The sequence below is a fragment of the Triticum aestivum genome, chromosome 1B (genome assembly GCF_018294505.1).
Source record: "Triticum aestivum cultivar Chinese Spring chromosome 1B, IWGSC CS RefSeq v2.1, whole genome shotgun sequence".
NCBI lineage: Eukaryota > Viridiplantae > Streptophyta > Magnoliopsida > Poales > Poaceae > Triticum > Triticum aestivum.
The window spans coordinates 645,372,779-645,373,825 of record NC_057795.1 but is presented as its reverse complement, the minus strand read 5'-3'; positions in this window follow the sequence as shown (position 1 = coordinate 645,373,825).

The following is a 1,047-nucleotide window of genomic DNA, read 5'->3' as shown; positions in this document are numbered from 1 at the left end:
ACAGACCCTAATAGAACGCCCTGAGAATCAAAGCATATTTTAGAGAGAGAAGGGCCCGTCTCTCCGACTTGCACCACTATCGCATGCACGGAAAAGGAATGAGAGGCTCGCTCCGGGTCAAACTCATGGAAACGGATGCCGATCGGCTAATAAGCACTAGCAGTAAATCCTGGAGTACGCACTAAGCTTTCTCCCCCTGACATGTATTAGCTGTAGGTGTGGCAAAGCTCTTCGCCAAGTTAGCAGCAATTTTACCTCCAGCAGCGCTCATATCCCATCATCATTTTTTTTTCATCATCACCATCTCATCCATCCATGTGAGAATCCTGCTTGCACCAAAGCGAAGCAAATAGTCCCTGCAAAACAGAAATCCATGGCGGCTATAGGCAGGACCCCAGGAGCTAGCAATGCCCCCCAAAGCATAAAACCGGCAGTGCAAAAATCAACCACGAAGCAGCAAGACGATGCAAACGGAACAACAACGACGAAACAGAGGGAAAAGGTTTGTTTCCTCTTCCAAGCTCTTCCCCAGGCTCTGCAAGTCTGATACTCTGCACAGCCCGCCACCACCCCGCCCCCCACCATGGAGGCGCGGAAACAGCGGCGGCGGGCTTTGACCAACCAGCCCGCCGCCACCCCGCCCTCCATCACGGAGGTGCGGAAACAGCGAGGGCGGGTTTCAACCAACCAGCCCGCCGCCACCCCGGCCCCCACCACAGAGGCGCGGCAACAGCGACGGCGGGCGATGACCGACCATTATAAACCGATGAACCGTCTCATCGACGACACGAACGAACGAAAATCCAAGAAAAGGGAAAAGCCGAACGCCGGCTAAAGTTCTTTTTGTTATTTTTGTTTCGACTGACGCTCATGGAATGCACATGAGTCCACTGCTGCCTTCAACCTCTCTTCCTCCGGCTACCGCGCTCCTCCGCAACGGCGACGCCCAAATGGTCTTTTTCTCCCGCCGCATCGTTGTCGTCGTCGTCGTGCCTCTTGGAGCTCAGGTCATCCTCCTCGGCCATTGCTTGTCAGGCCGGCACGCTG